This window comes from Papio anubis, chromosome 2 (genome assembly GCF_008728515.1).
Source record: "Papio anubis isolate 15944 chromosome 2, Panubis1.0, whole genome shotgun sequence".
Classification (NCBI taxonomy): domain Eukaryota; kingdom Metazoa; phylum Chordata; class Mammalia; order Primates; family Cercopithecidae; genus Papio; species Papio anubis.
The window spans coordinates 66,093,971-66,118,745 of NC_044977.1; positions in this window are offsets into that span (position 1 = coordinate 66,093,971).

The following is a 24,775-nucleotide window of genomic DNA, read 5'->3' on the forward strand; positions in this document are numbered from 1 at the left end:
AAGCTACCAATGAGTTTCTTCACAGAATTGGAAAAAACTGCTTTAAAGTTCATATGGAACCAAAAAAGAGCCCGCATTGCCAAGACAATCCTAAGTCAAAAGAACAAAGCTGGAGGCATCACGCTACCTGACTTCAAACTATACTACAAGGCTACAGTAACCAAAACAGCATGGTACTGGTACCAAAACAGAGATATAGACCAATGGAACAGAACAGAGTCCTCAGAAATAATACCACACATCTACAGCCATCTGATCTTTGACAAACCTGAGAGAAACAAGAAATGGGGAAAGGATTCCCTATTTAATAAATGGTGCTGGGAAAATTGGCTAGCCATAAGTAGAAAGCTGAAACTGGATCCTTTCCTTACTCCTTATACGAAAATTAATTCAAGATGGATTAGAGACTTAAATGTTAGACCTAATACCATAAAAATCCTAGAGGAAAACCTAGGTAGTACCATTCAGGACATAGGCATGGGCAAAGACTTCATGTCTAAAACACCAAAAGCAACGGCAGCAAAAGCTAAAATTGACAAATGGGATCTAATTAAACTAAAGAGCTTCTGCACAGCAAAAGAAACTACCATCAGAGTGAACAGGCAACCTACAGAATGGGAGAAAATTTTTGCAATCTACTCATCTGACAAAGGGCTAATATCCAGAACCTACAAAGAACTCAAACAAATTTACAAGAAAAAAACAAACAACCCCATCAAAAAGTGGGCAAAGGATATGAACAGACATTTCTCAAAAGAAGACATTCATACAGCCAACAGACACATGAAAAAATGCTCATCATCACTGGCCATCAGAGAAATGCAAATCAAAACCACAATGAGATACCATCTCACACCAGTTAGAATGGCGATCATTAAAAAGTCAGGAAACAACAGGTGCTGGAGAGGATGTGGAGAAATAGGAACACTTTTACACTGTTGGTGGGATTGTAAACTAGTTCAACCATTATGGAAAACAGTATGGCGATTCCTCAAGGATCTAGAACTAGATGTACCATATGACCCAGCCATCCCATTACTGGGGATATACCCAAAGGATTATAAATTATGCTGCTATAAAGACACATGCACACGTATGTTTATTGCAGCACTATTCACAATAGCAAAGACTTGGAAGCAACTCAAATGTCCATCAGTGACAGATTGGATTAAGAAAATGTGGCACATATACACCATGGAATACTATGCAGCCATAAAAAAGGATGAGTTTGCGTCCTTTGTAGGGACATGGATGCAGCTGGAAACCATCATTCTTAGCAAACTATCACAAGAACAGAAAACCAAACACCGCATGTTCTCACTCATAGGTGGGAACTGAACAATGAGATCACTTGGACTCGGGAAGGGGAACATCACACACCGGGGCCTATCATGGGGAGGGGGGAGGGGGGAGGGATTGCATTGGGAGTTATACCTGATGTAAATGACGAGTTGATGGGTGCAGCAGACCAACATGGCACAAGTATACATATGTAACAAACCTGCACATTATGCACATGTACCCTACAACTTAAAGTATAATAATAATAAATAAATTTAAAAAAAAAAAAGAATAATTTACTATAAAAAAAATACACAAAATGGCAATGTAATATCTCATTTACAAAGATACCCAAGTGTTTTTAATATTTAATATGCATTGAAAAGGAAACAAATTATCAAAAAGTTTAAAAAGCACAAAGATTCTTGTTCATCCTCCACAATATAATTTAAAATTTCTTTCTCTTCTATGCGCACCCAGTCTCCTGATCTGCCCACATAGATCTCCAAATAGGCCACTACCCTTGAAATGTTTATAAGCAAGTTGGTTGCCAGAAAGCCACTACCCCACTCTACCCAGATGGTAGTGTTAGTTTGAGGACCATTGAATACTGGGAATTTCTCCAATTTATTACAATTAAACACCTGTGCTAAATAAGTGGTGCAGCTCCACTGAGAAGTTAAAGCCATGAAACGGTAACAGTCACAATCCCTTTTTTATTTAATAGGATGAATGGTGTGAGGACCCTCCAGATGTTGGTTACGTATAATGTATGATATCGAGAGCAGTGAGATCCTCTGGAGGCTTCTCAGACGTTGGTGACTCCTCCTGCTTGCATCCTCCATGCTGTGACTCTGATAGGGGTGACACTGTGTTTAAAGATAAACATTGAGATTCTGCATACCAACTAATCATATCCTTATTTTCATATCATGGCAAACCCACCGTATGTTGTTCTGGAAAAGGCATAGAAATTGTGTACAGGATTGCATAAGGATTAAGAACATGGGCTTGAACATCAAACAGAACTGATTTAAATCCAAACTTGGTCATTTACCAGCTTTGTGACCCTGGACATGTTACTTAAGCTCTCTGTCCCTCAATTTCCAGCTGCTCCCCTGTTAAAAAGAAAATAATGCAAGGCTTTTGTGAGGATCAGATATGATGATGGATATAAAAAGGGTCAAACACAACACCTGGCAACAGGATATATTCAGTAAAGGTGACAGTCTCGTACTCGATAAATCTGTAATTATGATAATAAGTCCTGCCTCATGTTTTACCACCCTTCATAATAATTTCCAATGTAATGGTTATTTTCAGAGTTTGATGAGCCATCCATTTTAAGCAGCTGATATATTGTCCTACTTTTCTCAAACAGATGTCTCACATTGCTGGTCCACAGGCAAATTGCAAATGGTTTTAAAATGTTAGAACCAACATTTAAAAAAAGAGATTTCCCATAAAATCCAAATTTCAATAAAAATTCAGATTTCTGGCTTCTCTGAATGTTTGAAATATCTTTGAACAGAAGATTCACAACTCCACATGTTACAATAACTGGAAACTGAGAACCAGTTGTCAATTTGAGCAGGGCAGTGTTTGTCAACTCACTATGGGCCCCAACTGTTCCACTTGCCTTCCCTACACTGAATTGAGAGTTATCCAGCACAGAAACTCTTAATTTTTCCACCTGTTCCCCATTCTATTTGTGACTCTGCTTTAGGCTACTCATTCTCCCTAAGTGAGATTCAATAATGTACACGAAGCATTTAAATATAGAGAGCTGTCTGATATAGAGAGCAGAAAACCTGTAAATATCCTTTGCCCGAGAAAATAATGAAGTTATTTGTGGAGCAGTACTGGGCATTCTGCCTTTCAGTTGTTTGGGCAGTGACCACATGAATCCTTCACTTGTTTCTTTGGAATAAAACCCCTAATATGAGGTAGACTCTTTGCAGAACCAAATATTGACTCCAAGTATCCCTTTCAGTTTGGTATGGTGATGTGATTAAGTGGAAGAGGTATATGTAGCTTTTGGATCATTAAAGAAGGAAGCATATCCTTCTCTTGACCTTTTTTTCTCTCCTTGGGGTCAGAATGTGTGTATGATGGCTGGATGGGGACCAGCCATCTTTTACCATGAGGTGGGAAATATGACTTGAGGATGACAGAACAAATTAAAAGGGATCTGGATTCCTGTTGCTTTTTGTGCCACCTTACCTTTCCTGGACTACCAACATTCACATCAGAGAGATATATTTCAACAATATTTAAAATACTATTTGTAGATTTCAATCCCTTGTAGATGAACTTAAATGGATACTATTATGTTGCTAATCAATGTAATAGTAATTGTGTCACCTGGAGAGTATGAAATGAATATCCCAGAAATGTCATAATTCATGAGCATTAATTATATCTTCCCTGAGGCCTCTCTACATTGAAATATTTGGGTCTAAAATACATGTTACTTCTTCCACTCACATTCTACTGGCTTAAGCAAGTCACAGAGCCTCGGATAGACAAGACTCCTATAGGAAGGGGTCTCATATTGAAAGGCAAATATTTTGAATAATACAATCCAATGAAATATTATTGCCCCCACTAAATGTGTGTTTGGGGTCATCGCAATAGAATGTATGTGGTAGAAACGGGGAGATTTGACTAGGTTCTACTACAAATTTCTGGGGTGAATTTGCTGATACAAGGAATAGCATTAAGAAAAACATTCATTGTAAGTTGATGTATGGAGGAAGAAAATTAACAGATCAGGTGGGATAAAAAATAAAGCATTTTTATAAAAGAGGGAAATAATTTTTTTACTTGGGAGTGGTAAGTTAGAGTGTAGTTAATGTGAGATGAAGTATATTGGAGAATTTTGAGTGACAAGCTAAAGTTGATTTTGAAAATCAATTAAAAGAACACTAATTAAAATATGAAAATAACAATAATAGCTGATATGGTTTGGCTCTGTGTCCCCACCCAAATCTCATCTTGAATTGTACTCCCGTAATTCCCATGTGTTGTGGGAGGGATCCGGTGGGAGATAATTGAATCACGGGGGAAGTTTCCCCCATACTATTCTCATGGTAGTGAATAAGTCTCATGAGATCTGATGGTTTTATCAGGGATTTCTGCTTTTGTGTCTTCCTCATTTTCCTTTTGCCTGCTGCCATCCATGTAAGACATGACTTGCTCCTCCTTGACTTCCGCCCTGATTGTGAGGCCTCCCCAACCACATGGAACTATAAGTCCAACTGAACCTCTTTCTTTTGTAAATTGCCCAGTCTCGGGTATGTCTTTATTAGCAGCATGAAAACAGACTAATACAATAGCAAACATGTGTTAAGCTCTTTCTCTACAATAGGCACTGTGCTACGTATTTTATCACATATCTCCTTTAATCACAAAAACCATTGCAGTAAGTCCTGATATTATCTCTATTTTACAGTTCACTAAAGTGAAATTCAAAGAGGTAAAGTTGCATGCCAAATGTCACACCGTACGAAAGTTTCTACTGCTTCCAACCAAGAACCATAGTTAATATTGAATACGAAAAAAATCTAAAATAACATATATCAAACTGGTAACAGTGAAACTATGTCATAGGTGAAGTTACCATTTATGTATGTCTTCTTTAATTTCTTTCAGCAATGCTTTGCAGTTTTCAGTGTACAAGTCTCATACCACCTTGGTTAAATTTATTCCTAATCATTTTATTGTTTTTGATACTATTGTAATGGAATTGTGTTCTTAATTTCCTTTTCATATTTTTATTGCTAGTATTTAGAAATACAACTAATTTTTATTTATTGACCCTGGACCCTGCAACTGTGCTGAATTCATTTACCGTCTCTAATAGTGTTATTTTCTGTATGTGAATTCTTTAGGATTTTCTCTACATAGAATCATGTAATCTGTGAGTAAAGATAGTTTTTCTTTCCAATTTGGATGCCTTTGTCTCTTTTTTTAAAAACTACCTCATGCTTTAACTAGAACTTCTGCTAAAGAACTGAATAGCTGTGACAAAGTAGGCTTTCTTGCTTTGTTCTTGATCACAGGGGAAAAACTTTCCATCTTTACCATTGCATCAGCATTTTATTTTAAACACAAGAAACCACATAATTTTTTAGACAACTAATAAAATAAAGGCAAAACCCATTTAAGAAGTTTTTCTTAAAATACAAAGCCACTATTGGCCTCTTAGTGATCTGTTGTGGAAGAGGACAGATGAATACTGAAAGGAAAGCTCAAGGAATTAGAGAGGAAGAAAAACATGATCATAAAGGGATAACTAGACATATCTTTCTTAAGGGGAAAAGAAAGACCAAACAATCACTTGGATAGAAGGAGGCCCGTGACCTTTGATTACTTAAAGTTAGATAACAACCTAGAGATATGATAAGAGAATAGGTTTGCCTGCTGCCTCCACAAAGAGAACCAGAAACTTGTTTGGGAAAGCCCAGATGAAGATAAAATAATAGTATAGTTCCTAGTTGCCACTATATATAGTTAGCAAATTATAAAACTACCATGACAAAACAAGGGCCTACCAGAGGACCTCATAATTGAAGGCTTAGACTTTTAGGAGAGGGAAGCAAAATTGGGGAAGACAGCAGAGAGCATGACTTGTTGATCGGATCTATTTTAGTGATGGTCAATATCTCATTACAGTTGAAACTGTGGATTCTGTATTTATAGCTTCCATTTAATACATTCTTAACAAATTGCAAGCACCAGGCAAAGTTTTCTATTAATTCTTATAACAATTATATGAGAGATATATTACTAACTTAATTATATGGAAATGGATATTGAGACTCAGAAAGGTTATATGTTTTACTCTATGCAGTGGGTAGATATCAGAAATAGAATTTAGATCTGGAATTTTTATTAAAGTTATAATTTTGGTAGGTGATATAAAGGGATTTTTAAATGTAGGTAACTATATTTATACTGTATGGTCAGGATAGGTAAGACCATGTTGCAGTAGCAAAGAGCCCCTGAATTTCAATAGCTTAAAACAACTTTTCACATCTTCTTCACTATGCAACTCAGGATGAGGAATTATCTAACTTCTATGCTCAAACATCAGTAGGCCATGATGCTGCCATCTCACTTTTTGTGTGGTATGACAAATTAATACTTTTTTTGTGTGAGCAGTCTAAACATATTTGAACATGGAAGGATGTAATATAGAAATCAACATCTACCTATTTCACTGATATTTTGAAGAATAAAATACTATATATGAAAGCGTTTAAGCTCCTTAAAGAATTATATCAAGTTTCAGAAATTATAATAACAGTGCTTCCTGTTCTTTTCAAATTGTCTAGTTTCAATATAAAGCATCCAACTCAAAACTGAAAATAATACTTGACCACATGAACTTTTCCAGGAGAGTTTTTATTAAAGTTTTTATTAAAGGGCAGAAGTTCAGCTTAATCTTCAGCAGAATGAAGGATTGCAACCCATTACAATGTCCAAAAAAGATATTGAATTTGATTTTTACACATGGGTAACGTGAATTCTGGCCTTATGTGTGTGTGTATGTAGAAGAGGTCTCTGAAAGGAGAGAATTAAAAAGGCTGTCATTAGTTGTCATACTGTGTGCATAATACCACCATGTCCCTGACCCATCACTATAAATTTGTAGTTTTTCTCCTCTGCCAGGACTAGTCATGTGCAATGCATTTAACAACTAAATTTGCATATAGAAAGTAACATTGACCTTTGAATTTCAAAGGACAAAGATTTACAAGGACACTCATTCCAATATAACCATTTAATTTGTGTCTCTGTGTTCTCTTGAAGCAGCAACAGAAATGCAACACACTGCCAGTTCACAATAAGAAAAATGAGAGGAAATATCTTCCCAACTGGGAGATAGACCAATACAAATTGGAAGCCAATAGAAACAAAATCCAGTTTCTCTTGATTCTTACTTTAAGCCATTTGTTTTGGTTCTATAATTACAAGTGTTAAACCAGCATATAATCACAGTAAGATGGTTCTCCAAAATAAAATAATTTTAAAAGCATGCATTTTTTTTTCTTTGAGCCATATATTCAGGTAGGATAGAAAGAATTCATGCTTTTGTTCCACTGTTTTCTTCAATGTTGACCATCTAGAAAGAAAAATCTGTGTCTTCTCTCTTTCATAGCTGGCTGCCCCTTGTTTCTTAGCTATTTGTTATCTGAGTTTACCTTAGAGTTATGTAATTGTATTCATTTGTTCATTCCTTCCTTATGGTTCATTCATGCATTCATTGATTACTGTTGAGCACATTCTCATGTGTGTCTGATAGCATCCTAGATCCTGGGAATGTAAGTATAAATGGATCCCATTGAACTTGGTCCCTTAGACTTTACAGCTGTCAGAGGATGAGAGGCAAGAAGACACAACAACAACAACAACAAAATGAACAAATAAATAAAGAGGATAATTCCAGGGACTACAAGTGCTATAAAGAATATAAAACACAGTGATGTGATAAATGGGCTGGGGAGCAATGGGTAAATGCCATCAATTAGGAACTTAAGAAGCTGCTCTGAAAATGTAATATCATGTTCGGGATTTCAGGTAAATTGAAGAGTAAAACCAAGACCCAGGAATGAGCATAAGCCTGCCTTGTTCATGAAAGTGAAAAGTTCCAATCTACAGTGGCCAGTCTGGCTCTCTCTACATCCTGTTAACCTTCCTTCCATAACACAGGGAAGCAATATTACAGAGTGGATGAGATCTTGGGATCCGGAACCTGATGAATTAGGATTGAGTGTGAATTCTGCTACTTCCTGTTCTGTGAGCCTCAGTTTCCTTAACTGTAAAACAGGATTGTGTTCATCAGAGTTTCAACAAGAAACATATGGTGTATCCAAATTAGGTTAATTTGAGGAGACTTATTTGCAAAGGAGATAACTACAAAGGTGTGAGTAGCGTGTAGAGGAAGCATGAGGAGTTATACCAGAACTCAGGGTAAGTAGCAGCAGAACTGTCATTACTTTTAGGTTCTAAACAACAAGGTAGAGAGACGTGAATGGAACGCAAAAAAGAGAAAGAACAGGAGCTATTTTGAGAGAAGTAGTGACATAGCTATGAATACCATCATGGGTATGTGACATGAGGCTGGTGACTACCATTGTGAATACTTGATACATGTCTGTGAACACCATCGTGAGTACATGGCAGATGGCTGCAGATGCCATCTTGATCTCGGAATGAGAGAAATAGACTCTGACTTAGCTCTCCTTTCTGCTTCCAATTTCCTGCAGATGCCGGAACTCAGCTAGGGCATAGAAGACAAGAGAAACCTCGGTGTGATCCATATAGGTGGAAATTTTGGGACCCAGAGCAGGATGCAGAATGCCCCTGGAAGGATAAACCATTTACAGGAGATAACACATACACCTACCACATTCAGTGGTCTAGAGGAACATATGAAACAATGCATGTAAAATGCTTACTCTGAACTCTATTATTTAAAGTAATTTGAAACAACCATGGCAAAACATAAATATTTGCTAAATTCACATTGGATCAGTGGTGTATTTTCTGTAGTTTCTGGATGTTTGAAATATTTTCTAACATTAAAACATGCTTTGCATTGTGTCTGTGACATAGTAACATAGTAAGTGTGCATTCATGTTAGTTACAAGGATAATAAGTATTTTACCAGCATCTGCCTCTAGATATTTTTTCTTCTCTTTTCACAATCATCTGTTTTGAAAACTCTCATCAAAAGTGATAGTTAACCCTACCTCTCAAAATATGCATGATTTTCTGAGAATTATTTCTAGCCTCCCTCTATATCCCATGTTCCAAATTTTTTTAAACCTCACATGAACCCATCTCTAAAACTACTTTATAGGCATTCAAAACTCAAGTCATCTTCTCCCTTAACCTGCTTTTGCTTCTGTGTCCCTTTTTGCTTTTAATCAGAATAACTGTTGAATTCACCTACTAATTCCCATTGGCCCTGACACCTTTCTAGTACGAACTCGTGTCACGTATTTCTTCAATATCACATCTTACAGGTCTCCCTGCATCTAATTTGGCTCCTTCGCACAGCTGCCAGAGTGATCTTTTTTTTTTTTTAAGTGTATCAAATGAGACCATTTCCTGCTTAAACCCGTTTCTTGGGTATAGTTTGAGGATCTGCATTTTAAGTAAACTACATAAATGACTCCACACAATTTCTATACCCTTTTGCTTCCAAATTAATTCTCTTCTTTTCTTCATTTCCTTTTCTTTCCTTTTATCTTCTTTTCTTTCTTTCCTCTCTCCCCTCCCTTCCTTCCTTCCTTCCTTCCTTCCTTCCTTCCTTCCTTCCTTCCTTCCCACCTTCCTTCCCTCCTTCCTTCCATATCAGCTATGGTGTCCAACACACTTGAGTTTAAACCCCAACTTTGTTCTTACCGATATGGAGTAATACACTTAATCTCTTTTTACCAAAAAATAAGGATAAAACACCTATCTCATAGGGTTGAGGTGAATATTGAAGGGGAAAATATCAATGCAATAACTTTCATAGTGCCTGACACACATTAAAGACTTAATAAGTACTTGCTGTTGGTGCTATATTATGGCTGTTTTTGTTCTTGTTATTTACCTCTTTAAAGTCAATTGTCATTAACTTAATTCATTATGAAATCCTTAGCCCGGCATTAAGGACCACATTCCCATTATTTCTACCTTCCCAATATTATTTTCCATTTCACACTTTAGGCTACCCGTTTCCTATACTTGCTGGCATGTTTTCTTGGCCACTACTTCATTCGCTGTGTATTCTCCCTGCTCTTGCCAGAACCCCACCCATTCCACAGCCAGCTCAAAGGCTAATTTCTCCAGAGTCTTTTTAGATGCCTCAGCAGAATAGAATCACTCCTTTCTTTCATTTTCTATAAAATAGCATTATCTCTTATCTATGATATTATATACTTTATGAGTTGTATTTCTCCTATTAGACTATGTATTATGTAAGGATACAAATTATATCTCAACTATCATGTAGTCCCCAAATTTATATCCCAGATGTATACCACTCAGTGAATATTTATTGATTTGTTAAGTAAAGAGATTTAAAAAATCACAAGTCTTTTCCCTACCTTTCATCTCAGGAATTCCAAGAGGCTACAAGAAGATACAGACTGAAAATCAAACATCACAATGGGATAAGTATAAAAAGATATTTCTTTTCTGCATTTAATGCAAGGACTTTAAAAAGATTTCTCAAAGCTGGAAAAGTAAAATGAATTAAGCACATTCATATACTGATGGTGCAAGAACAAAATTAGAACAATATTTGTGAAATAAAATTAGAAAGTATATTAAAGGCTATGTGTGTGTATATATATGTGTGTGTGTATATACATATACATATATATTACTATATATAGAAAGAAAGAGAGACAGTCATATAGAGTCATATAATACAACAAATACCACTTTTGGGGATTCAACTGACTGAAATTATTAGACTTAGAAATTGCAGTGTTATTGATAATTAGAGAAGAAAATGGAAACAATGTAAACATGCATCAATAGTTGAATTGCTGGCCGAGGCGGGCAGATCACGAGGTCAAGAGATTGAGACCATCCTGGCCAACATGGTGAAACCCCATCTCTACTAAAAACACAAAAATTAGCTAGGCATGCTGGTGCACACCTGTAGTCCCAGCTACTCAGGAGGCTGAGGCAGGAGAATTGCTTGAACCCAGGAGGTGGAGGTTGCAGTAAGCCAAGGTCGTGCCACTGCATGCCAGCCTGGTGACAGAGTGAGACTCCATCAAAACAAAAAAAAGTTGAATTGCTAAGTAACAATATTCAAAATATTTTTATTGAGTGCCTACTGTATGCCTGGCACTATGCCAAGAACTACACAAACACTAGTAAACAAAACAATCCCAAGATGTGCTCTGTGACTATTAAAATTTTGATTTCAAAGAGCAATTTAAGATATGAGCGATGTCAATGTTAGTAACATTAAGAGAATTAAAAAGAGAGTAAAGTTCCCTATATAGTCATTATCTGATTCAGTACTTTAAAAAAATATATATGCTTACCTAGGGGGAAAATGGAAATAAATAAAGCAAAAATTTAATAGTAACTAGTCTTCAGTTTTAACATAAACTTTTTTGCATGCTTAATTTTTCTACAGAAATATATACTAATTTGTAATAAGAAAATAAAAGATGCTGTCCAAAGAAGAAAAGGTTAGTGGATTCAGGGAAGATAACAGGAAGAAATAGAATAAGACTCAGGATGTCGAGGCAGGTAGAGCTTCACTTTTCCCCACTGCCCCACTACTTAGCCAATCCTTCCTTCTCTGAAAAATAAACAATTTCGACTGTTGGTACCAACGGTACTTCAGAAGTCATTTTCCAACTTATGTGATTCTGAAATCTTCATGAAGCTACAGTGTTAGTGTTCACACCAGCATCCTTTGTATACATATGTATCAACAGAGATTCTCAAATTTTAAGACACAAAAGACTAATTTGGATGCTCTTTGAAAACTCAGATACAGCATTCCACCCCAGCAGTTGGTCTGGAAAGAAACTTTGAAATCTGCATGTTTAAAAGCACTTCTAGATGATTCTCTTGTGAATTGTTGGTTGACCATTTATTGACCATCACTGAAACAGACAATTTTGGTGTGAACATAACTTTTCAGGTGTTATTCTCATGCCTTCCCACTGCCTCTCATGAAATAATAAGTGGTAACCTGGGAGAATCAGGGAATGCTGTAAGACCTGGGTGCAGAGGTAGGCAAAGTGGGTTAGATTTTGGTAGGTAGACAAAACCAGGAATGTAGACCTAGTGAGAGGGAAGTCTCTGGGCTTAAGCATGAGAGCAGGGAAGGACCTGATGCTTTTGGGCCCAGTGGTCAGTCCATGTGGGAGATTGGGTTAGAAAAGCAGGTGAAGGCCAGATTAGCCAAGGATCTGAATGCCCTGTTTTTGTAGGCAATGGTGAATCATTGAAGATTATGGAGCAAGAAAGGAAAATGAATTTTTATTTGTATTCTCACAAAGCAGTAAGCATGTAGGCCAATGACACAGGCTTTAGAATTCAAAAAACCTGGGTTATTAAAACATTCTAAACCTCGGTTTTCTTATCTCTGAAATGGGCTTAATACAAACTTAAGGTTACTATGACTAACTATTGCAGGATCTGGCCAGCAGCCCACAATGCAACTGGGCTCTCTCTTTGTTCCCAGGCAGATCAGCAGGTCGAGAAATAATAGACACACACAAGATAGTGAAAGCTGGGTCCAGGGGTGTCACCGCCTTCTGGTCCCATGGTGCAAACAATGCACTGGATATGCCAGCATTTTTTATTAAGTTTAGTGAGGGCAGGGGTAGGTTACTGAGGGATTTAGGGTCATTTGATTATGAGGTGAGATGGTCACATGGGGATGAAGTAATTCTTTAACACAACATCTGTATGCAGAAGTACAGTATACAGAGATAAGAATTTACAATATATTGTGTGCATCAGTAATTTTTAACAGAGGCTTAAAACAGAAACATAGTCTTTCCATAACCTATGATTAACAAGATATTAATCAGCAGCAACAGTTGCAGCAAAAGCTGATAACAAACAATCCTTAGTAACAGGATGTGAAGCTAGACAACCAGTTAGACCAGAAATTCTCAGAAGGGAGTATGCCTGAACCCTAAAGAGGCCTAGAAGAGTTGTGGCAAGATGAGGGTCTTCATAGCCCTATCTTATCCACATGGACAGGTGCCCGCCCCCCCCCCCCCCCCCCCGTGTCCGTTTATAGGCTCTCCACAAGGGTTGCATTCCATTCCCAGAGCTATTGAACATCTGCTTTTCTGGGATAGGAATCTTGGTGATGTGAAACCTCCCTGACTGCACATCTATTCATAAGCTCTCTGCAGGGGGAAGCACATCATGCGCTGTTGGCTCATTCTGGCAGTCCAAGCTGACATTGCCTTTACACAATCCTGCATGCAATTTTGTATTTACAATAATCAGGAGCATTTCATCTTTTATTCCATAGCAATAGTTCCAGGGGGTCTCCCTACAACTAACATATACTTTTATATAAATTCAGAATGAAGCATCCAGTGAATATGCAATAAATGATGCTTTAGAGAACTTCTCATCAGAATGGTGAAACACAGGTAAAGATGAAAAGATTGGAATCAGAGAGAGCGAAAGAATGCAGCCTGCAAACACCTTGCAGACTGATATGGTCATTCCCTCATATATTCATCTTATCTTCCCTCAAAGATGGCAAGACTTAGGGTGAGAACAGATCTGTGGAATGGACCATTCGTTGCTCAGCAATAGAGTTTCTCAAAGTAGAGTTCTCCACTAGGTCTCTGATCTAGTGGTCTTTGTGTAACTCCTATTACAGATGGTTCAGAGATTTTTGGGAGAGGTAAATAAATTTATTTTTATGTACATTTCGCAGATGTAGGATGTAAGTCTTATTTTATTAGTCCCAGACTTCCCATTACATTGTAGGGTTTTGTATATTTCACCAAGATTGACGATCAGTTCATCTTAGCAAACATGCAGCTAACTGTTAAATTTGCATTTTATTCCTATTGTATATGTTATATTCTTATTCCATAAATATGTTTAAGTCAAAGAAGGGGTTCATTGATATATAAAAGTAATACTGAAATTGGAACATAAATACTACAACTCACAAAGTATTACCAATATAAACAGTAACTGGTGCTACAGTGCAAATCTATAATATGAATGGATATTGTGCTAAAAAAATGAATCTTGTTTTTTTTGTTTTTTTTTTGAGACGGAGTCTCGCTCTGTCGCCCAGGCTGGAGTGCAGTGGCGAGATCTCGGCTCACTGCGCGCTCCGCCTCCCGGGTTCACGCCATTCTCCTGCCTCAGCCTCCCGAGTAGCTGGGACTACAGGCGCCCGTCACCTCACCCGGCTAGTTTTTTTTCTACTTTTTTAGTAGAGACGGGGTTTCACCATGTTCGCCAGGATGGTCTCGATCTCCTGACCTCGTGATCCGCCCGTCTCGGCCTCCCAAAGTGCTGGGATTACAGGCTTGAGCCACCGCGCCCGGCCTAAAAAAATGAATCTTAAGCAAATTTTTATCTACACTGAAAAAATTAAAATGTGGATGGCAAGTATAAAGATAAATATCTTTAAAATTGCATGTAATAACACCAGGAAACAGTATAAAACTTCATTATAAAACTTTATCCAGTGCTGGAGCAAAGCCATAGAACTGTTCACTTCAAAGCTGAGTGACCTTTCTGTTTTTCCTGAATAAGCTCAAAATCATGCTTTCTAATGCAAAATTGATGACTTTTGTTGTCAGTGCTGGAAAAAAGACCAGAGCTGCAGAGACATCTTTCAAGGCTGCATTCATCTTAGCAAAACACAGGTACAAGTCACACTAGTGCCAAGAAGCTAATAAAAGAAGCTGCCATGTTAATGACAAATAGTATGATCACAAGGAAAGCAGAATGAGCTATTGGCAAAATTCCCTTATCAAATAACACTGATGGATGTTCCAAAATATCAATGGCATACATTGTGGAAGAGCAATTACACTCTGGTGCATCTGCTTGTAGATATTTCACTTTAGACTTCGGTGATGCTGCTGATGGAGAGGGTATGAATTAGTTGCTCTTGGCATAAATGTAGTGCATAAACGAGGGAGAAGTGCTTGACAAGTTTTATTCTGTTTATCCAAGCTGTAGGAGAAGAGATGTATCTATTGGTTCACAATTCTTTTTGTCATCTATGAGCAGCATAGATTTTGTCATCTACGAGCAGTATCCAGAAAATATGCATTCAGATCTGTCCTGTTGGAGTCCAACCATCTATATGCAGTAAGGGTGGGTTTTGATTTGCAAAGAAAAGGATTTGTGCCATGTCAATTCATACTTTATTTACCAATTTTTTGGTGAATAAAAAGTAATTTTACTGACTTCAAAATTTTAAAAAATTACACAAATGGTGATATGAGGTTGGAAGAATGAACGTAAGATTCTTATCTTCTACTCTGAAGTATGATGGCTTTCAAGAGAAAGTTGTGCAGACAGCAATTTTGAAATGAAAGATGATATAAAACCATTCTTTTGCGGTACTAATAAGAAGAGGATCTGGCTATGATTTTAAGTCACTTGCTCTAGTGGCATATGTCAGAAATACACTCAATATTATGAATACATTGAACCTATTACTTTAGGGCCAAAGGTAGCATCTCTGGGTTTTGTGTTGCTGTTGTCGTTATCGTTTTGCTTTTTTTTTAAATGTAGAAGCTTAAATATATTAAGAGGACAAAACCATGGAGTAAACAGCTCAACTACAAAGAGTTTAACTCTTCCCAACTTAGGTTATTTTCTTCACAGATCACAAAAATAAGTTAACAGTATATTTTAAGAAATGTTTTTAAATGATATTCAAATGTAAAGCATAACTGAATTATTTTAATATGTAAGTATAATCAAGTGGTGAATTAAGAATCCATCTTCTGCTAACTTCCAAGGTAAATAATCAGCTATACAGCTTTTTGAGGAAATACGCTCATCAACTTTGAATTGCCTGGCATTCCAAAAGTAGTCTTCATTGAGAACTCCTTTCATTCTGTGTTTATATTTCACATGATTATCTGGAACTATCAACCAGATGCACAAAAAGGTTGGTATCATTTGTAACAGAACTAATTGCGATTTGGAATTTTCTAATATGGTAGTAGTAAAGAATAAGAAAAGCTACTAACTGAAAGTAAAACCTGGCCAGGCGCGGTGGCTCATGCCTGTAATCCCAGCACTTTGGGAGGCCGAAGTCAACAGATCATGAGGTCAGGAGTTCAAGAATTCAAGACCAGCCTGGCCAACATGGTGAAACCCCAACTCCACTAAAGATACAAAAATTAGCCAGGCATGGTGGCGCATGCCAGTAATCCCAGCTATTCAGGAGGCTGAGGCAGGAGAATCGCTTGAACCCATGAAGCGGAGGTTGCAGTGAGCTGAGATCCTGCCATTGCACTCCAGCTTGGACAACACAGCGAGACTCTGTCTCAAAAAAAAAAAGTAAAACCTGATCAATATCTACGTCTTGAGCTAAATATAATTTGCTAAGAGATTACAAATGATATCATCACTCACAGATTTTTTTAAAAAAATTATCTTCAGCGGTAATAGCTTCTGATATTTTTCGTTTTCTATTTGAGTGCCAAATATTCAATAAGAATTAAAGATCTAAGTGCTATATCAATCTTATCATTGATTAGCAAGTGAAGTAGCCTCTCTGGGCTCCAACTGTCCAACCTATAAAATAGAGGCAATTATGTTTCTCCTTCTTTGTGCTCTAAAACTTTATCTCCTCTGTTTTAAAGTATCTCCAAAATTTGTAGTCCCTAAACAAAAGAAACGGAAATGAAATGTGTTCCATGTTGGAAAATTTTTAGGGCCTGGCGCAATGGCTCACGCCTGTAATCCCAGCACTTTGGGAGGCCGAGATGGGCGGATCACGAGGTCAGAAGATCGAGATCATCCTGGCGAACACGGTGAAACCCCGTCTCCCCTAAAAATACAAAAATTAGCCGGGTGTGATGGCGGGCGCCTGTAGTCCCAGCTACTCGGGAGGCTGAGGCAGGAGAATGGCATGAATCCGGGAGGCGGAGCTTGCAGTGAGCCGAGATGGCACCACTGCACTCCATTCTGGGCAACAGAGCGAGACTCTGTCTCAAAAAAATAAATAAATAAATAAATAAATAAATAAATAAATAAATAGAGGTAAATCTGTAGCTGATTATTCATCTTGGGAGACAGCAGAAGCCTATAGTCAAACATGTAATCAGCTACTCAGCTTTTTAAAGGAGACAGACTCATAAACTTAGAATCTCATTGCATTCCAAAAGTAGTGCGAGTAAGAACTCTTTTCCTTCTTGTTCGTATTTCATATTTTATTAACCTTGGAAATACCACTAAATGCTCTATCTAAAAGCCTTATTAAATAACTGACTCAGCAGCTAAGAACCTCCAAAACGGATTGATAAGAAAAGTAAGAAGGCAATAATTAAGATCATTCTCTGAACTCCTGTCATCAGGCTGGTCATTCTTACACCGATCAGACTTTAGAAGAAATATAAAACCTGTGACCTGGAATGACAGATTTTCTCCTTGAAATTGTCTAATTGACTTGAGTATATCTGTATTTCTCAACATTAGCAAGATACAGACACAGGGATTTCAGTGTGCACATTTTACAGAGATTTTAATATAACATTTGCTATGAAAACCAAATGAAAGAGAATGTGAAAAACAAAAAAATCAAAACTAAATTACAAAGAAGAACTTCGTAATCTATTGAGAGTAAGAATTCAAAGACGAATTGTTGTAATAAGGTAGATTCTATAATGAAACTTCCGTAACAACGGGCCATACCGAGCTAAAGAAAGATCAAAATTAGAATGATAAATGACAAAATTCAGAAAGAAAAATGGCAGTGAAAATAGGAGCAATCACTAATGAAGTATCTAACTTTCAGTTCAAAGTTTAAAAGTCAACATAAACCCAGTATTTGAATAGGTCAAAAAACATTTATCTTAGATTTGGTATGAAAGACGACGTCAAAATCAAACCAAAGTAGTAACAAAACTTGAAAAAAGTGGAAGTCAATGTGATAAAATATGAAGATGTTAAAAATTTTTAATTTTGTATAGTTTATTTTAAACTGGCGATGCTTACTTATGCAATACATTACATTTTATACCGGTTCATATGATCTATCTATTAGAGAATGAAAGAATACTCCAATTAGGCTAGACTTCTTTTTTTTTAGTAAGGGAAATATTCCGTTATGCAGAATACATGCAGACATCATCCAGTTTACCCACCAAGAAGGTCACCCCTGCCCTTGGATTAATCCATAAGACATGAATATAATGATTTATGAACCACCAGTGACAAATTTACCTTTTTATAAGCTCATCATTGCTATTAATTTGTTAATTGTCATTATGTTACAAATTACGTTTGCATGAATATTTCAATAGTGTTAAATATTTAGAATTCTTTAGAAATAAAAAAGATGAGACAAGTTTTATGTCATATTATTTTTACTAAAGTTTTGTAAAGTCAAATAACAATATAGTACAATTAAAGTACAAAGTTGAATAATCAGGACATGATCACACACGCGTGCACATGCACACACATACACACACGTACACACTTACTGTAACCATAATATCTCATTTGTTTTGGTTTTAGTCAAATGGCTAAACAGAAATAATGCTCAGTACCAACACAAACACACACACAGACACACACACACGCACACACACACCCTACAAAAGTAGGTAAACTTATGTTTGAAGAAGTCGGCATTCATAACAGATATAAAGAGGTAAAATTCACAATAAATATTTTACATGTATAAAGGTCTATATACCAAGTAGCATGCAGTCAACATTTATAAAGCAAAGCAACAGGAGAAATAAGCAGACAATTTTATTCACTTATCTAAGTCCACAACAGAAGTAAAGACACATATAACGATTACAGAAATGGATTCTATATGTGTCTGATATACATAAAGATAGTTATGTATATATAAATATATATGTACATAATTCTGTATGATGTAAAAGGAGAGCATATTTGCTTTAAAAGTTTCCGTAGAACAGTCATGTAAATGTTCTTATCATAGCTCACAATCTCATTACTTCCCAAAATGTACAATTAGAATTAAGAGTTTCTGGTTACAATGAATATAAGTAGAATTTAAGTATAAAATCACAAAAATATTTCTACAACATGAACATTAAAAAAAAAAAACTTTATCTCAAGCAACCATAGGTTCAAAAGGATGCGAGGTAGGGATGTTGTATGTCTAAATTTCAAGGGAAGGAGTTTTTCTTTGCAAATAGGAGGAGCTTCACTTCCCAAGAAACTGAAAAGGAACAAATAAAGAATACATTGAGATGAAGTTAAGGAAACATACAATTGGTGCCTGAATTTTACATGACATTAAAATGTTATTTTATATAACATTTAAATTAAAATTTTGGGTATTTTCTCTGTATATACAGAAAATTAAGAATTTCAGCATGACAAAGATACCCAACATAACTTAAAAGACAAAAAATGGAGAGTGAGTAACCATCTAAATGCAAAAAAAGGAATAATATTGCTCATGTAAAACATGCACATATAAATTGAAAAAAAGCAATTCAACATTAGGTAGACAAAAGTACTCAAAAGAAAAATTATAGAATAGTAAATGTAAATAACTAGTAAAAGATGCCTTTAGGGAAAAGTGAGAACATCTTTTCACCCATCCAGTTAGAAAAATCAAAGATTGATAACCTTCAATGATGATAAGTCTTTATAAAAGTGGGCATTCTCATTCCTTGCTAACCCATTAACCTATGAATAACATTGGTATTACAAAGGGATAAAATTGGAGGAGGGGGCAGTCAATATATATCTATATAATTTTTACTTCGAAAATGAACATGCATTCATTTGTAGTTTCAAAATCCAAGAACAAAAATCTGATTTTAAAATTGTTGACTATAAGTTGATGCTACCTTACATCAGAAAAGAAAAATTGGTAAAACGAATGAGGTAGCTACTCATGACATGGAAAGACATACATTGTAGGGTTCTATGAAACAAGATTCTTTCAGAATATTTTGCATAATAGATGCCCCTCTGTGTAAAAATATTTGTGTGTGCACGTATGTAAAATAATTTGAATGAAATATATGAAAAATTTCAAGTTTTCTGCTTTTCTGGAGAATGAAGCTGAAGTGACTTCAAAGGAGATGGAGAGTTGAGATTGGGGGTCATATGATATTTCTTCATTGCCTATTTCATGAAAAAACTGTATATCAGTGCTCCATCACATAATGTAATAAGATAAAACTCACCATTAAAATGGAAAAGCAGTTAAGCAAACACTCTGAAGAACAAAAACGACTGCAGCAGAAACAGGCAACCATGAAAATAGATGTGCAAGAAGAGAAAGATGAAATCAAAAAAGAAGTAAGGATTGTTATCATCATTAATAATCATTGTGATTAATAATCACTATAAGGATGATGATGATTGTAGTGGTAGTCATAGCAGTAGTAATAAAATAATTCTGGAGATTAGAATGCTAACAGACTGCAAACAAGAGTATTGAACATTAGACCACCTTCACATAGTTTGCCACTGAATTATCTCAATTATCTCAAATGGCTGCATGGAGTTATGACATAGAAAAATAAAAACAATAATTACAAATAAAAAGTCACCAAATATATATGTGTGTGTGTGTGTGTGTGTGTGTGTATGTATGTGTATATATCTAGCGTACGTGTATTTAAAAATTTTTAACTGTTTTTTGGGAGGTAAGGTGAGGCTGGGTGAGAATAAGACTAACTGGTGCTCTTGTAATGGAGGCACATAAATCGCGATGTCCTAATGAGATCACAGGGAAGCAACGAAACTAAAATTCGAATGAAAATCAGTCAAGTCTGGGGTAAAGACATTAGTGGGCTCTAGGAAGTGCATGTCTAGACATTTCTTGTTTCCAGCCAGAGATAACAACCCCTCTTTTTTTTTCTTCCCATCTCCTTCTCTCCTTTTTTCTTCTTTCTTTTATTTTTATTTTTTTATTTTTTGTTATTATACTTTAAGTTCTAGGGTACATGTGCATAACGTGCAGGTTTGTTACATATGTATACTTGTGCCATGTTGGTCTGCTGCACCCATCAACTCGTCATTTACATTAAGTATAACTCCCACTGCAATCCCTCCCCCTTCCCCGCTCCCCATGATAGGCCCGGGTGTGTGATGTTCCCCTTCCCAAGTCCAAGTGATCTCATTGTTCAGTTCCCACCTATGAGTGAGAACATGCAGTGTTTGGTTTTCTGTTCTTGCGATAGTTTGCTGAGAATGATGGTTTCCAGCTGCATCCATGTCCCTACAAAGGACACAAACTCATCCTTTTTTATGGCTGCATAGTATTCCATGGTGTAGATGTGCCACATTTTCTTAATCCAGTCTGTCACTGATGGACATATGGGTTGATTCCAAGTCTTTGCTATTGTGAATAGTGCTGCAATAAATATACGTGTGCATGTGTCTTTATAGCAGCATGATTTATAATCCTTTGGGTATATCCCCAGTAATGGGATGGCTGGGTCATATGGTACATCTAGTTCTAGATCCTTGAGGAATCGCCATACTGTTTTCCATAATGGTTGAACTAGTTTACAATCCCACCAACAGTGTAAAAGTGTTCCTATTTCTCCACATCCTCTCCAGCACCTGTTGTTTCCTGACTTTTTAATGATTGCCATTCTAACTGGTGTGAGATGGTATCTCATTGTGGTTTTGATTTGCATTTCTCTGATGGCCAGTGATGATGAGCATTTTTTCATGTGTCTGTTGGCTGTATGAATGTCTTCTTTTGAGAAATGTCTGTTCATATCCTTTGCCCACTTTTTGATGGGGTTGTTTGTTTTTTTCTTGTAAATTTGTTTGAGTTCTTTGTAGGTTCTGGATATTAGCCCTTTGTCTGATGAGTAGATTGCAAAAATTTTCTCCCATTCTGTAGGTTGCCTGTTCACTCTGATGGTAGTTTCTTTTGCTGTGCAGAAGCTCTTTAGTTTAATTAGATCCCATTTGTCAATTTTGGCTTTTGTTGCTGTTGCTTTTTGTGTTTTAGATATGAAGTCCTTGCCCATGCCTATGTCCTGAATGGTACTACCTAGGTTTTCTTCTAGGGTTTTTATGGTATTAGGTCTAACATTTAAGTCTCTAATCCATCTTGAATTAATTTTTATATAAGGAGTAAGGAAAGGATCCAGTTTCAGCTTTCTACTTATGGCTAGCCAGTTTTCCCAGCACCATTTATTAAATAGGGAATCCTTTCCCCATTTCTTGTTTTTCTCAGGTTTATCAAAGATCAGATGGCTGTAGATGTGTGGTATTATTTCTGAGGCCTCTGTTCTGTTCCATTGGTCTACATCTCTGTTTTGGTACCAGTGCCATGCTGTTTTGGTTACTGTAGCCTTGTAGAATAGTTTGAAGTCAGGTAGCGTGATGCCACCAGCTTTGTTCTTTTGACTTAGGATTGTCTTGGAGATGCGGGCTCTTTTTTGGTTCCATATGAATTTTAAAGCAGTGTTTTCCAATTCTGTGAAGAAACTCATTGGTAGCTTGATGGGGATGGCATTGAATCTATAAATTACCTTGGGCAGTATGGCCATTTTCACGATATTGATTCTTCCTATCCATGAGCATGGTATGTTCTTCCATTTGTTTGTGTCCTCTTTTATTTCACTGAGCAGTGGTTTGTAGTTCTCCTTGAAGAGGTCCTTTACATCCCTTGTAAGTTGGATTCCTAGGTATTTTATTCTCTTTGAAGCAATTGTGAATGGAAGTTAATTCATGATTTGGCTCTCTGTTTGTCTGTTACTGGTGTATAAGAATGCTTGTGATTTTTGCACATTAATTTTGTATCCTGAGACTTTGCTGAAGTTGCTTATCAGCTTAAGGAGATTTTGGGCTGAGATGATAGGGTTTTCTAAATATACAATCATGTCATCTGCAAACAGGGACAATTTGACTTCTTCTTTTCCTAACTGAATACCCTTGATTTCTTTCTCTTGCCTGATTGCCCTAGCCAGAACCTCCAACACTATGTTGAATAGGAGTGGTGAGAGAGAGCATGCCTGTCTTGGGCCAGTTTTCAAAGGGAATGCTTCCAGTTTTTGCCCATTCAGTATGATATTGGCTGTGGGTTTGTCATAAACAGCTCTTATGATTTTGAGATACGTTCCATCAATACCGAATTTATTGAGAGTTTTTAGCCTGAAGGGCTGTTGAATTTTGTCAAAGGCCTTTTCTGCATCTATTGAGATAATCATGTGGTTTTTGTCTTTGGTTCTGTTGATATGCTGGATTACGTTTATTGATTTGCGTATGTTGAACCAGCCTTGCATCCCAGGGATGAAGCCCACTTGATCATGGTGAATAAGCTTTTTGATGTGCTGCTGAATCCGGTTTGCCAGTATTTTATTGAGGATTTTTGCATCGATGTTCATCAGGGATATTGGTCTAAAATTCGCTTTTTTTGTTGTGTCTCTGCCAGGCTTTGGTATCAGGATGATGTTGACCTCATAAAATGAATTAGGGAGGATTCCCTCTTTTTCTATTGATTGGAATAGTTTCAGAAGGAATGGTACCAGCTCTTCCTTGTACCTCTGGTAGAATTCAGCTGTGAATCCATCTGGTCCTGGACTTTTTTTGGTTGGTAGGCTATTAATTATTGCCTCAATTTCAGAGCTTGCTATTGGTCTATTCAGGGATTCAGCTTCTTCCTGGTTTAGTCTTGGGAGAGTGTAAGTGTCCAGGAAATTATCCATTTCTTCTAGATTTTCTAGTTTATTTGCATAGAGGTGTTTATAGTATTCTCTGATGGTAGTTTGTATTTCTGTGGGGTCGGTGGTGATATCCCCTTTATCATTTTTTATTGCGTCTATTTGATTCTTCTCTTTTCTTCTTTATTAGTCGTGCTAGCGGTCTATCAATTTTGTTTCTCTTTTCAAAAAACCAACTCCTGGATTCATTGATTTTATGGAGGGTTTTTTGTGTCTCTATCTCCTTCAGTTCTGCTCTGATCTTAGTTATTTCTTGCCTTCTGCTAGCTTTTGAATGCATTTGCTCTTGCTTCTCTAGTTCTTTCAATTGTGATGTTAGAGTGTCAATTTTAGATCTTTCCAGCTTTCTCTTGTGGGCATTTGGTGCTATAAATTTCCCTCTACACACTGCTTTAAATGTGTCCCAGAGATTCTGTTATGTTGTATCTTTGTTCTCATTGGTTTCAAAGAACATCTTTATTTCTGCCTTCATTTCGTTGTGTACCCAGTAGTCATTCAGGAGCAGGTTGTTCAGTTTCCATGTAGTTGAGCGGTTTTGATGGAGTTTCTTAGTCCTGAATTCTAGTTTGATTGCACTGTGGTCTGAGAAACTGTTTGTTATAATTTCTGTTCTTGTACATTTGCTGAGGAGTGCTTTACTTCCAATTATGTGGTCAGTTTTGGAATAAGTGCGATGTGGTGCTGAGAAGAATGTATATTCTGATGATTTGGGGTGGAGAGTTCTGTAGATGTCTGCTTGCTGCAGAGATGAGTTCAATTCCTGGATATCCTTGTTAACTTTCTGTCTCGTTGATCTGTCTAATGTTGACAGTGGGGTGTTGAAGTCTCCCCTTATTATTGTATGTGAGTCTAAGTCTCTTTGTAAGTCTCTAAGGACTTGCTTTATGAATCTGGGTGCTCCTGTATTGGGTGCATATATATTTAGGATAGTTAGCTCTTCCTGTTGAATTGATCCCTTTACCATTATGTAATGGCCTTCTTTGTCTCTTTTGATCTTTGATGGTTTAAAGTCTGTTTTATCAGAGACTAGTATTGCAACCCCTGCTTTTTTCTGTTCTCCATTTGCTTGGTAGATCTTCCTCCGTCCC